Source organism: Gossypium arboreum, chromosome 5 (genome assembly GCF_025698485.1).
Source record: "Gossypium arboreum isolate Shixiya-1 chromosome 5, ASM2569848v2, whole genome shotgun sequence".
NCBI classification, from domain to species: Eukaryota; Viridiplantae; Streptophyta; class Magnoliopsida; order Malvales; family Malvaceae; genus Gossypium; species Gossypium arboreum.
Window position 1 is genome coordinate 31,646,519 of NC_069074.1, and position 14,712 is coordinate 31,661,230.

The window sequence follows — 14,712 nt, forward strand, 5'->3', positions numbered from 1 at the left end:
TTGGTTTTCGTTGGTTTCCAGATTACTGAAATAATTTTTAATTAATCAGAAACTTTTTATGATCTTTAATGCATATGATGTAATACAATACAAATGCATGAAAGCAAATGAGGCATCAATTTTGATTCAATTCCCTTTAGAAAACTTCACTAGAAAATAAAATTCTTTACATAAAACTGAGTTACAAATAAAACTTCGCCCTAATGCTCAGAGCCTTAATTTTCCTAAGCAATGAAGCCAGCTCTTGCCCCCGATCTGACTCTAACTCGTACTTCACGCTCAGTGTGTCCGCTAGTACCACTAAAGCTTGCAACTAATTGGTTACCTCCCGAATCTGGGTTATGGCTTCCCCTATAATGTAATCCCTGTTTTTGACTTGGTCTTGCGCATGGTGAAGCTGCTCCTTCCAATGCTCCTCACTTGCCTCAAAAACTGAATTCGCATATCATAGTTTTGTAGTGACGCTTCTAATTCTTCTATTTTTCCTTTTATTTCATCCACCTTACTCAAGCTTTCTCTCAACTCCATTATGGAATTACGGCTTCAGTATTGATGAAGAGACTTCTCGAGTTCTGCCACTCTAGCCCTTAATTCACCTCGTTCATTTCTGCTTTCTAACTCTTCTCTAGATTCTCATTTCGTGCCTGAGCCTCTCGAAATTTCCTTTCCCATCGGTCAGCTTTGATCTTTTCCTCTCGAATTTCATGGCGCCATTGTTCGGAAGTTTTACCTAACCCTGCAGTCCTCATAGACAGGCGTAACTTCTTATAATCTGTCTTCAAACTGTCTAAATCTTCTTCTGCCTTACTTTTCCCTTTTCTTCACTTCTCAGCCTCTGACCTCTAAACGTCTACATCTATCTCAAATGCATTTTTTCTTCCTCCAATTGTTTGATCTTTTTCCCAAGTCAGAACTCTTCTTCTCGAAGTCTTGCTTTATAATTTTCAACTCTGACGGGACGATTTGTAATTATTTTTTCACAGGCCGAGTATTTTCTAAACTTGGCCTAGGAATATTATCATTGACCCTCTTCTTAAACCATCCATTGTATTCGGGTGTCACCATGGCACCGACAGCCAACCTCTTCATCCAGCAAGTTTGCTTCCAAGCATCAAATAGTTCCCGAACCTTCTTCTTATAGTGGTCACCTTTAAAGGAGAATTCACACTGAGCAAGCCCATAAGTCATGGGTACAAACTGCTTCAATTTATATTGCCTTAGTGCAAGCAACAGAGTATACCCAGTAGCTCCCCAAATCCCTAGCAACGGTACCCAATCAAAGGTCCCACATCGATACAGGATTTTACCAGGAACCATCCAAAATGCTCTCCACTCTATATCCCCCACCTTGAGGTTTTGAAGAATTTCCATCCACTTCTCCTCCGAGATATCCTCTCTCCTTTGTATGGCTGTCTCCTCTTTTAACGAGAAATATCCTTCAGAAAAAACCCGATAGGAAACCTTGTCCACTTTCCAAAAGTGCCCATAAAACCACACCATCAACAGCTGTGCACACCCAATAAGCTGTCCCTCGCCTTTCTTCTAACACATGCTCAAGGATCTGAACGTCTCAGCCAATATTGCAGGCACAAGTGTGATTCCCTTCTCAAGACGGTCGAATAAATCAGTGACTGCCTCATCCACGTGTCTTAAAGTCTTAGGAAAAATTACCAATCCATAGATGCTTAAGGCGAAGATATCGACCCTCTTTCTTTCATCTGGATGTGTTAAAACTAGCTCTCTCAAATTCTCCCAAGAGATACATTTACTATCTCCCTTTTGTTGAATTTGAGCAGTGACCCAAGGCTCGTCATCCTTGAAACATTCATCAATTTCTTCATGAAAGTCTAACCATTAAAAACCTTGGCATAGGCTCTTCTAACTTGAACTTTCGGACACCTGAGCAGGGTAGTATATTCCTCCACAGTAGGCACTAAATCAACTTCTCCAAAAGTGAAACACTTATAAGCAGAATTCCAAAATTGCACCATAACTCGGAACAGATACTTGTCCACCCTAATATCTAGCAAGTAGGATATATCACCATAGCTTTGATAGAACAACTGTTTGGTCCCTCATCCCAACGAGCCCATATACCTCTCAACTCTTGCAACTCATTCTGTGTTACATTGACACGAGTGAATTCCTGCAACTCGGATGTATATCCTTCTGCCAAGCTATCCCCTTTCTCCGATTGTAACTTCTCTGACCATATATAGACGGCTGGATTATCCTTAACTTTATTAAGAAATTTATTTTCCATGTCAAACTTTCTAACTTAGTAATCGAATACGAATCAACACCTCATTTAGTATGTAATGTCATGCAAAACATAATCAAAACAAAACACAAGTTAGTATCAAATATAAGCGATAAAATACAAGCACAACAAACACACATATGGGCAAATACTAAGGCTTGATGCGGCTTTACCCAAGGATAGCTCTCAAGGTTCACTATATGTGGTTCGGTTCTAGAGAGAAGGTACTTAAACCAGCAGATTCCTCAATCCTCACCCATTATAGGCTCATATGGATCGAGTTCAATTCAAGGGAATACATTTCCCTATGATCATGCAGAGATGAAAATGTCACGAAATCATAAGTATAGATGTATCCCGGAAGCAATCCACTAGCCCATGCGGAGGTGAAAACCTCACGAAAGCATAGTTTCTTACTCCCACTTAGAAGGTGTGACCACAATGGTCATGCAATGCAATGCAATATTATTCTACAAGACCCGAACCATAACGATCATACAATCAAATGCAATTGAAAGAAACATGATTTTTAAAACAAATTTTCAATTTTTGACAAAAGGACGGGAAATAATCAATTTTATGGCTTGACTCTCTGATTTTGTCCCCAGCGGAGTCTCCAAGATGTCGAAACCTTTTTTTTTATTTTTAAAAACAAACAATGAGGATCAACGTTTTAAAACCAAAAATGCGGAGTCGCCACCAATCTTTTTTGTTTAGGTGTGATTGGATCACCTAATAAAGCATTTTATTCCGTTTAAATCAATTTTGGCCTACGTAAATATGAGAAAATAGGTTCGGGAGTCAGTTATATATGATGAAGGATTAACACCCTCACTACGCTCAAAATTGGTACCAAATCGATTAAATACTGTCCTTATGTCTAAGATTTAAAAATGTTTTTGAAATGTGGTTCCTTTTATAAACATTTGAATAGCCCAAGTTGGTCGTCAAAATTCTCTTATTTCAGAGGAATACAGCATCACATCCAGCACGATAGGACACGATCCTTTATATCCTCGAAAACACGATAAATTTCGACTTCCAAGAGTTTATATGTTGAACACAAAAAGATGCCCAATTATTTAGTCCAACGAAAAAACCAAAACCCAGCACAGTAAGGCACGATTCCTCGAATTTCTAGACATCGAACATTGCCTCATTTTAGAATTTAGAGAACGCGAGTGAAATTCTAAAGGGATATTCAATTATTTTGAACAAACGAGAAATTGCAACCCAGCACGATAGGGCACGATTCCCCGAATTGCCAAACATCGAACATTACCTTCGTTTTGAAGAATTTTTAAAGACTTGAGTGAAATTCCTAAGGAATATTTAATTATTTTGATCAAACGGAAAATTACAACCCAGCACGATAGGACACGATTCCCTAAATTGCCAAACATCGGACATTGCCTTCGCTTTAAAGAATTTTTAAATAATGATAAACGTGATAATTAAATGAAGCGTATTTTTTATTTAAAAGATGGTTTGAATAAAAATGTCATGCTAATGAATAACAAAAACTTACATACACTAGCAAGAGGAAACTATTCACAATAATCACATGTCATGCCAACATTTAACAATGATGTAGGCAATCAAGAGGAAGAATGATTACTCAAAAATAGCCAATACCACCAAAATATAATGCCAACCATAATGCTAATAAATAAAATAGCCAACATGATACTAATAATAAAATCTAATTGCGAAATAATGAAAAAAGGAAAGAAGATTGAATATGAGAATAAAATAAAATGTGTGTATATAAAAAATGTGAAAAATTTTAAATGAACAACAAAATGATTTTAAGGATACAACGAGTTTTAAAATGGACAATATACACATATATGTGATAGCACAAAATAAATAGCATGTATCTAAAATAAATGGTATATGAAAACCATAATTAATAATAAAATAATTTAGAAGTAAAAGATACTACAATTTTAATTCATATATTGAAAATGATTTAAACCTAAATAGACATATATATATACCGGATAATATATGACAAATAAAAATATATAATAAAACCCTTTAATATAAATAATAAAGAAGAACAATGATTTAAAATGAATACTATATAGAATATTAGAATAGATAAATAAATAGTAAAATACGAAAAGATTAAAATCTAAATAACTAGGGATCAAATCAAAACAAAAATAAAATTCGGGGTGAAAAAACATAAAGGAATAAGCGCATAAGGACCATATTAGAATGCTTGTCGCAAAAAAAGGGCTAAATGGGCAATTGTACCCTATCACGTCCTACCTTCAAAAGGTCAAGGGACTAAATCGAACCAAAGTAAAACAAAAGAGTCCAAATTAAAAAAAGAAATTGAATGAGATTGAATAGCAGTGGAAATGAGGAAGGACTAAATGGGCAAATTTCCCATTGATGGGAAACACGCGGATCCTTCCCGGGTCGGGTCACGCGACCCGGTCATGCCATGAAACGACGCCGTTTTAAAAATATATGTAAACTAAAGTTTGCCCTAAAAGTTTCATTTGGCAGATCATTTTCTAAAAAAGGTTTTGAAAATCTTTTTTTTTTCCTAAAAACTCTTAATCCCCCCTCTCCCTTTGGCCGATTTGCTTGCTATAGTGGAGCCATGTGCGCCCCCATTCTCCATTGTGGCTCTAGCCGGATCTCCAAGGATCCGTTTGCCCTTAGACGGAGAAGCAAATGCCGATCAGGTCGGGGCCAATCGACAGGTAAGAGATCTCTCCCCTTTTTTTTATATTAATATAACAGAAACAAAAGGTAAGAAATAAAAAGAAAATAAGAAAGAAGAACAGTGTATGAACCACCTTCAAGTGTTTTCTTTTAACAATGTATGAACCACCTTCAAGTGTTTTCTTTTTTCTATTCGATTACTTTGTATGCGTTTGTATAGTATGAGTTTGTAACCTTACAAATGAGGAAATCTCTTGGCTTTATAGCCGAAGGGATAACAATGATGAAAAAAAAGAAAAAAATACAATATTTTGTTTTTGTTTTGCTATGCGTTCGTCTTTTCTTGCAGGTACGGGGTATACGTGTGACGTCTGAGATTGAGATTGTTGGCAAGGCACGGGTCTTGGGCGTGGTCGTGGCCTCGGAGGTTGAAGGTCTGTTGATTCTTGGCAAGAAAGGGAAGAAACCCTAGGGTTTCTGCTCTTGAAATATTTCGGGCCGTTTGGGCCTTGCACTTTGGGTTATTTGATTGAGCTAGGTTATTTGATTGAGCTAGGTTGTTTTGTAAATGGGATTGTAACTGGGCTATTGGGTCTGATATGTAATGGACTGATAATTGGACTTTTTATTATGTGGTTTTTCTTTATTTATTATTTATTTTGGCTTTGATGTGGACCAGGGCAAATTGGCCTGTTTACACCTACATATTAGTTTAACGTAATATTGGCAAAATTAAGCATTATTTGATAAGGCAAGAGAGTTATATCTATATTAAATATACTAGATATAAGAACAACTTCATGAGTAAAAAATTATATTTGTTTTATTTAAAAATTTTATAATTTAGTTAATCTTTTAAGAGAATAGCTGGTTAATTTTATATTGAGAAGAAAAAGATGCATGAAAGAACAAAATGTGTCCAATGACTGTGTAGAGGTTCTTTTCTGTCTCCCGTCTATTTGGAGCGGATGTTCCTTATTTATAAGACATGATTTCTTTGATGTGACATGTTAGGAAGGTAGCTAGGTGTCATACATATAATTCAGGATGACACATATTTCCTTTAGGTTTGACATATATCCTAGATGTGTCTTTCTAGTAGAATTCACACCCAGGTGTCATCATATGTGCTCGTGTGTCCCTCGCAAGGTATGTTCGAATGTCCTTCTCGCGAGGGACTGATGTAACATCTTGCAAGGTTGTGGGGTATTCCACCTTGTGAGGTGTTGATGTTCCACCTCGCAAGGTTGCAGGCATACCATGTCAATGTTTTGCTAGGTGTTCCATCTCGCAAAGTGCTGATGTTTCACCTCGCAAGGTTACGAGCATTCCCTGTCAATGTCTATCTCACGAGATTGCGAAGGTGCCAATTATGGGTCAGATTTCAGTTCACAAGGCTGGATCAGATTTCGGGTTATGAGGTATTCTATAACAACTTGTCGCCCACTTTGTCGAAGAAGAGTTATAAAGTGACTCTTCTAAGACATAATTGCGGGCGTCATTCGTGTAATTGACAGCTTAGTTGTACTCAACTTTGAATTAAGAATGAAGTTCAAAATATAGTTATGACTTTATGCAAGCTTAGATGATTGTCATGTTTGCTTTCTATATACTTTTTTTTTTGTTTATGATTAGTGAACCGTGACCAGCTTCAAGTTTGCAAAGAACTTATTATCATATAGATTTATAAAATGAAACTTAACTTCTCAAATATATAAACTTTTATGGTGTTAGGCTATTCGAATGAAGGAGGGATAAAGTGTTTCGTAGCATATTAAAGTAGGTGATATTTGTCTATTTTATAAATTGCAAGGGATCATAATTTGTTTTTGACGAGCAATTTGACAATTTGTCTTATGATTTAACAAAATTGCAACTTAGATTAACGAGTAACATTAGGAAGATTGGTGGTTTAGATCAATGAGGTGTATTGTGGGAGTTGACAAGGGAGATAGATGAGGTGTGTGGGTAGGGGATTTGGCGAACCGTAAGATTCTAAAAATCTTATAAGTATATGGTTGCGATCTTAAATTGGTGAACCGAAAATTCTGAAAATCTTATATGGTCGCCAGGGGAGAAGCTAGAACAAATTTTTTTTTGGGGGGGGGGGCGGATAAAATTTTAATTTTTTATAGTTTATATCTTTATAATTTGCAAAGGATTAAATCGAATTTTTTTAATTTTAGGGGGGCCAAAGTGAAAATTTACCTTTACTAATTTAAAATTTTAAAAAAAAATTTAAGGGCCAAAAGATCAAATTTACATTTTAGGGGGGTCGGGGCCCATGCCAGCCCCCTGGCTTCGCCCCTGATGGTCGCAATCTTAAACCGAAAAACCGTAAGATTCTAAAAATCTTATAAGTATATGGCCATGGTCTTAAATCAATGAACCAGAAGATTCTGAAAGTATTTTAAGTATATGGTCGCAATCTTAAATCGGCAAACCATAAGATTTTGAAAATCTTATAAGTAAAAGGTCACGATCTTAAATCGGAGAACCGTAAGACTTTGAAAATCTTATAAGTAAAAGTTCACGATCTTAAATCTGCGAACCGTAAGATTTTAAAAATCTTATAAGGTAGAGTGAGGCTCGCCTTAAACGTATAGCGTAAATCTTGAATCATGGATCACAAGGAAGATATAAGTAATGTCAATGGTCATGGCAATAATAAATGATATACATTCTAATTAATTGAGAAAATTAATGAGAAAATTAAGCCTTGCGATGTATCGGTAACTTTGGCTTTGCATATATTAATAAAGGAATATATGTAAATGGAGGTGAGAATTTATACCTTCCTTAACAAAACCTGTATCGATCAAGAGGCAAGGTGCTAATGAGTTTGATGAGGCTTTATTTGTGTACAATTTATTCCAAATCAATTTTTTTTATGACATTTATCCTAGTACTTGGCCTGGCGAGGTATTGATCTTGTTTTGGATTACCAATGAGGTACTTCCCTGTTAAATATGTCGCACAGTACTTATCGTTTTGCGTAATCAAAATTTTAACCTTTCAACGGGTACAATGGTGAATCTAAGGGCTAATAGGGCCAGCCTCCTTTAAATTGGCCTTTTATAATTTGTAAAATTTTAAATTAGTAAAAGTAAAATTACACTTTGATTTTTTAAAAATGATAAATTTTAATTTAATTTTTAAAATTATATTTTTATTATAGTAAAATTATAATTTAATTTCGAACACCCTAAAAAAAATTTTGACTTTACCCCTAACGAGGTAGGCTTGAAAAAACTTAGGACCTCCCCCTTATATTTAACCCTGCGACACTTGGAGAAAACTTCAGGAATTTTTATAATATATAATATACCTTAATAAATATGAATTTTACATCACTTGACGAGCTATGCATACAGTTCCATCTATATACGACAAGTCATGTATATATATAAAATAAATGAAACGAAAAAAATGAATGGGCAAAATATAACCCTTGCTAACTTGATGTAACCCTAGCCAAAACTAAATGATGCTTAGCCACATCACAATAATATATACTCACATAAATTACACGTAACTTCGCCAGTACAGATGATGCTTCACTTTTTTTTTTTAATTAGCTTTAATAGTCCGCCAACTATTAATATTAAGCTTTAATATATAATATACACAGTAAAATTTTGCCAAGCATGTATACTATTCGTGTTATGGGTACACCTTCGCCAACTGTTAGCCCTCGGTACTGCATATACAGAACCCTCAGTATAAGTAACGGATGTCCTTCCTTAACCATTAGTAGTATGCTAGCTCCTGCTTCATCCATATAGTATGGTAAGGTGGAATCGAATGCTTTATTACATGATTCATACATAGGGTTTGCATTTGCAAATAGAAACAATCAGACAGTAAAAGCATGCTTTGGAATTACAAACAAAGTGGGGTGATGACACTATAAATTATAATTACAAACTAAATGGGATATTGATACTATATACTTCGCCAGGCAGTCACCAAAATTTTCTCTCATACATGATTGTAGTTTAGTGGTCTATCAACTCATGTCAACCAATAACACATGTTCATACATAAAGGAAATTGAACTTTAAACCCTGTAATAATTATAACTATGGCAAAGCATTACTCACCTTTGAGGAGCCATAAATTTGGTACTAATTCCTGTTAAATTTGAGATAAGCGTTAGTAATTATTTATATAATATAAGTATACCTTCATCGATGTGTGCTTGAAAAGGTTGGGGGACTTCACCTCTTATATTTATCCTTGCATCACTCAGAGAAAATATCAATAAAAGCTAATTATACTTTAACTTGGTGAGTTATGCTCCAATGACAACATTTTGATCAAATTAGAAATATATATTTAATGACAGTTGGTGAACCAGATATAAAAAATTAATGATAGTGACGAAGCTTATCATAATAAAAGTTGGGTAGGGTTATGGCATAATAAAATGAATGAAGCATGACGAGGTCTTATTCCTCGCTCACTTCAATTATGTTCGTGCCTTGTCAACTTCAATAATTTATTGAAGGTTTGACTACCTCAATGGTTAGCTAACTTATTGCCTGAGATAAAACACAATCTCAACAACATACAAGCAGCAGGTTCCGTCATTCAAAACGAGATGGAGTCTGGGCGAGGTACACCGCTAAAATTCATTCTCTCATCAATTTAGGCAATTTTCATGTTTCCCCAATTTGTAACCCCCTACCCAAATTATCGCTCGCTACAAGGACAACACCCAAGTTCGTAGCATTCTTTTTTACTGCTTCGCCACCACTAATTGCGAAGGGAAGATGTAATAGACTATGGCTGGCCAAATCAAACTACAGGTTTTTTGAACCTTGAGCTAGAATTTACCAGCATCACGGGATCTCCGTCAGGTGCGATTTTCGGCTACTTTTTGTTTAAGAGGGTTTTTCTCAGTGGGAGAAGGATCGCAATAAGATAGAAAATTGTTACATTGAAAATAAAAAACATAGGTTGGATTTACCCTATCTATATATTTTTCATTTGCAGGAACAACTGAGCTTGGGTGAGTCATGTTATAGACGCGGTGAGTTGAGGTTCTTTTTTATCTCCGTTCCACTTGGGAGCAGTTTCTTCCTTATTTATAAGACATGGTTTTTTGATGTGACATGTTAGGGAGGTAGTTATGTGTCGTATATATAAGTCAGGATAACATGTATCCTATTTAAGTTCGACACGTATCCTAAACGTGTCTTTCTAATAAAATTCACACCTAAGTGTCATCATATATGCTTGTGTATCCCTCACAAAGCGTGTTCGCATGTCTTTCTCGTGAGAGACTAATGTAATATCTCACAAAATTGCGGGGTGTTCCACTACGCGAGGTGCTGACCTTTCACCTCACCCAGTTGCACGCATTCCATATCAATGTCCACCTCACGAGATTACAAGGATACTAATTATGGGTTGAATTATGATTCATAAAATTAGATCAAATTTCAAGTTATGAGCTATTCTATAACAAATTACTTGCAAAGAACAAAGAACAAAATATTGAGGTTCAGGACAAAAAATTTGACATACGTAAAGGTAAAGCATTGTATAATTAAACAATTTCTTGCCCTTTATTGTTGATTAACCAAACGTCAATATTTTTTTAATAAAATATTCTATCTATAATGAGATCACCAATATTACATTATCATATCAACATCACAATTGATGCTTCTTTTTAATAAAATATTTGTTAAATTTTAAGGATAATTCTTTTATATCTGCGGATTTAGTTTTTATATATATATAAATTTGTTTTCTTTCATTTTCGAATTACTTAGGAAAAATTATTCCATTAAATCTATTTAGAAATTAGATAATCATAAATTTAGTTTTCAATTTTAATGGTTTTCCTCAATTTCGCTTCTACTCATTTTTTTCTTTAATTAGCTCTCAGCCTTTTATTTCTTTGTCAAATTGGATAACTTTGTTACAATTTAACAAGGCCATTAGTAGTTACACTAGATGCCGATGGAATAGTCTACATGGTGATTCATAGTTAATGTCTTTTTTTTTTAATGTAATTTAAATTTGAATAAAAAAGTCAATTTTTTAAATATATATAATTTATAAAATTTCCAAAAATTATCCCATTTTTTGTGCGTGTCATCAACGAGGGCTGCAGTGCTTGTGAATGGAGCGGCTACAAATGAGTTTAGAATGTTTAGAGGTCTCTGACAAGGGGATCCATTATCCCCCTTTTTATTCATTCTGGTGACAGAAGTTTTGCATCTGATGTTAGTGGAAGCGGAGGAATTAGGGGTCATTGAGGGGTTTAAAGACGTTATTCCTGGGCATTCGGTTTCACATCTACAATTTGCGGACGACATCATTTTGTTTTTAAGGGCGGATGAGGATGTGGTAAGGAACACTAAGTATATTTTATGTTGTTTTGAAATTTTTTCTGGATTAAGTATAAATTTTCGAAAATCTTTCTTAGTGGGTTTTGATACTGAAGAGGAGTTTGTATTCAGAATGGATGTTGTTTGTAAATGCAAATTTGGGGATTTACCGTTCAATTACTTAGGTATTCCTTTAGGTGCTGATCCAAGGAAGATATCTTCTTGGGATGGTATTGTGAAGAGAGTTGAGAGGAAATTAACGGGTTGGAAAAGTAGGTCTCTCTCTTGGGCTGACAGAGTTGTGCTTATTAATGCCGTGTTATCCTCTTTGCCTATTTATTTTATGTCAATTTTTCAAGTGCCTATTGCAGTGATTAAAAAGATTGATAAAATTTGACGAAACTTCTTGTGGGGAAGCGTTGGAGGTTAGATGAAAATGGCGAAGGTAAAATGGAATCAGATTTGTTTGCCAAAGGCTAAAGGGGGCGCGGGAGTGGTGGACATAAGGGTTAAAAATAAGTCTCTCTTGGCTAAATGGTGTTGGAGGTTCGCGGTGGATAGAGAAGCTTTGTGGAGGAAAATAATTGCTGCAAAGTATGGAAACTCCTACGCAACGTTGGTGTTTCAAAATGAACAATTCAAAAGATATGTCAGTGGTTTGCAAGGGTATTGTGGAGAATGCGAAAGATTCGATAGTAGCAAGATGGGCAGGGATTGAGTCTTTTAGATGGCTGGTGGGGAATGGACGTTCAATATTATTCTGGGAGGATGTTTGGTGTGGAGATAGTCCTTTGAGAGCGGAATTTCCAAGGCTATTTCGTTTAGCCTTGAATAAAAATAGTCTGGTTAAAGATTTCTCGATGTTGAATGGGTTCATGGAGGTAAATTGGGCTGATTTATTTTCTTGTCTGTTATTGGATGGGGAGATTCATATGGTCTCTCGTTTAAAGGAAGCTTTGAGCAACATAATTTTGTTCCCTGAGGTGAAGGACAGATTATTATGGATTCATGACAATAAAGGGGTGTTTTCGGTGAGAAAATTAACAGAATTATTGCTGAGTGTTGGGGGTGGATTTAAGTTTCGATTTTGATAAAATCTGGAAGTTAAAGGTGCCTCCTAGAGTGAGAAGTTTCCTTTGGATGATTTCAATTGATCGTCTTCCTACGAAGGAGTTCCTCATTAGAAGAGGCGTGAAGCTTGGTCAATTAAGGACGGTTGCCCTTGGTGCTACAGAGAACAGGAGACTGCGGTTCATCTTTTCTTCCATTGCAATTTTATTGAGAATTTTTAGAGAAAAATTTTGGATTGGTGGGAGGTGAAATGGAGGCCATTTGATGGTTTCCCTGATTTTTTCTTATTTTGTAATAATGTCTCTTATTTAGGTGTGGTTAAAAGTTTATGGAGGATCTCGGTGTCAGCGCCTTGTTGGTCGGTATGGTTAGCGAGGAATAAGCTGATGTTCGATTGAAAGTGGCCGAAAATGTCCAGTTTGGTTTTTCTTTCAAAGACTCAGGCTTTGATGTAGATAAGATCGATGTATGAAGAATTGAAAGTGGATGAGCAAATTTGGTGGGTCTATCCATATAGAAGTTGGTGTAATATCAAAAAAGTGAGTGGCAGGTTTTGGTGTTCTCCGTGTTATGGTGGGGTTAAATTTAATGTTTGTGGTGTGGCGTTTGAGGATGAAGTCGGGTGTGGAGGGGTGTTAAAAAATTCAAATGGAGTGGCAAGGGCCTTATTTTCTGGCCCGTTTACAGCAAAAGACTCCTTTGCTGCGGAGGACGGGACAATAAGCATTGCATTGGATATGGTTTTAGAGATGGGATGAAATGGTAAATGCTCTTTATTCATTGAGGTTGGTTCAATGGAGGTGTTTAATTGGATGGAGAATAAAGGTTTGAGACCGTGGTTGCTGTTTTCTCTCTTTAAGGAAGTCGAGTTTAGGTTGTCGTTAATTAGAAATGTATCCTTTTTTATAGTGGACAAGAGTGGGAATAAGATGGCTTTTGCGCCGGCGGTTGTTGGTTTGAAAAGCCAGGGCATGTTTAAGGCATGGTGGTGACTCAAGGTGTGTTATTGTTGTGCGCTTGTAGGTGTATTTATAGGTTGTGTTGTGGTTTTTTGGGGTGATTTGTGCAAATTTCTTTCTGTTTTGTGGTCTGTTTAACAGAGGGTTCAGTGGGGTTTTTGTGGTTTGTTTGTTGTATTTTGTCTGTGATTGGTTTTTGTTCCTAGGTGGGGACTGTTTTTCTTGCTGTTTGATTTGCTTTGCTACAGTTTTGAAAGTTGCTGCACTTTGATTAAGCAAAAAAAAAAAAATTATTAAAAAGTATAAGGATTGTTTGAGCCATGTGTCAACTCACTCTTTTTTCACTAAATTATATAAAAGTCTATACTATTCACTAACAATAATAGATTTTATATTCTGTTAATTTTTCACTAAATTTAATACTAAGTTAAATTTGATAGATTTTTATTTTATCATTTAAAATTTTGAGTAATAAACAAAGATATCATTTAAATTATTTAGTTTTATGTAAAAATATATAAATACTTATTATTCAATATAACTAAAATTACTTATTTTAAAAAATTAAATTTTACTATTAGTCCCTAGACTTTATAAAAGTTATGAATTTAGTCAAAAAAAAACACATTCAACATCCTGCAAAGCTTCCAATTCACGTGGGTTGGGAGAGAAGCAACTATTGCGTTTTGAGATATTTGTTATTTACTTCCCTCAGATTTAAACTGTAATTTAATTTCAACCTTAATCCTTGCTTTTAATATTTTTTTCTTAATTTAGTTTACATCTTATATAGTTTTTAATTATTAATGTTTTTGTATGTATAAGGTGAAGATTCAATTTGTCATATAATATTTTTATGTCTCTTTTAATATAGATTAATTGTAAAAGAATTAAAAATTTAACATGCATTTAATAATATTAAAATATAAATTTATTATCACTCTACCTATATTTATAATTAAATAATTTTAAAACAAAAAAATGTTTTGAGAATTAGTATAAATTATTATTTTTCATCCATATTATGTGAGTGATAAAATCTAGTAGTGTTTTAAAATGCCACCAACTTTGATGTGGATACAATATATAGAAACCGAAATTGCAATGAAGACTGGGCCCTTTCTTTAGGCCCAAGGGTTGGGCTACAATTAGCCCACCAATCTACATTTGGGTTAAAATTATACATGGTATAAAAATTTTCTTTTAATAAATATTAAAATTCTAATATGTACTAAATTTATCTTAATATTAAATTATTTATTTCAGAAAATAATGGTTTTGTCTTAATTCTTAACACCCATGGTTTTGAAACTATAGTTTTAAGAATACAGTATGAAATAAATACAGCCAGGTATAGAGCTGTCAATTCTTTTTACAGTTAATTTGAGTTTATGCA

At 34.7% G+C, this 14,712-nt stretch overlaps 2 long non-coding RNA genes across 2 annotated transcripts; both read left to right on the forward strand.

Annotated features, from left to right (window-relative positions):
* The first annotated feature begins 9,405 nt into the window (after window positions 1-9,405).
* On the forward strand, window positions 9,406-10,178 carry LOC128292582 (uncharacterized). The gene is made up of 2 exons (XR_008282568.1): window positions 9,406-9,804; window positions 9,941-10,178. It is a non-coding gene; the product is annotated as an uncharacterized LOC128292582 (long non-coding RNA).
* Window positions 10,179-10,872: 694 nt separating this feature from the next.
* On the forward strand, window positions 10,873-13,622 carry LOC108450535 (uncharacterized). The gene is made up of 2 exons (XR_008283519.1): window positions 10,873-11,558; window positions 11,658-13,622. It is a non-coding gene; the product is annotated as an uncharacterized LOC108450535 (long non-coding RNA).
* Window positions 13,623-14,712: the final 1,090 nt, after the last annotated feature.